Genomic DNA, 287 nt, shown 5'->3' with positions numbered 1-287 from the left:
TATAAAATTGAATTATAACTAATTTATAACAATAATTTGCAATGCAAAAGTAAATAATTTATAATAAGAAATCAACTGATATGTATTTTTATATGGGTGTTATATTGATGGTCTGATATTCTGTTTTTTCAAATATTGAGCTTTCTATTCGGTGTACAAGATAGAATAGCATGAATAGAGTAATGACTTAAGTAGAAGTAAGGGTACAGCTGTACAGTATACATTAGCCTACAGTACCGGTATGTTAAAATACACAAAACAACAAATCCCCATGGTTAATGCTAAAA

Source organism: Anneissia japonica, unplaced genomic scaffold (assembly GCF_011630105.1).
Source record: "Anneissia japonica isolate Jap-2015-1 unplaced genomic scaffold, ASM1163010v1 scaffold8878_len57093_cov105, whole genome shotgun sequence".
NCBI lineage: Eukaryota > Metazoa > Echinodermata > Crinoidea > Comatulida > Comatulidae > Anneissia > Anneissia japonica.
This window is presented reverse-complemented; position numbering follows the sequence as displayed.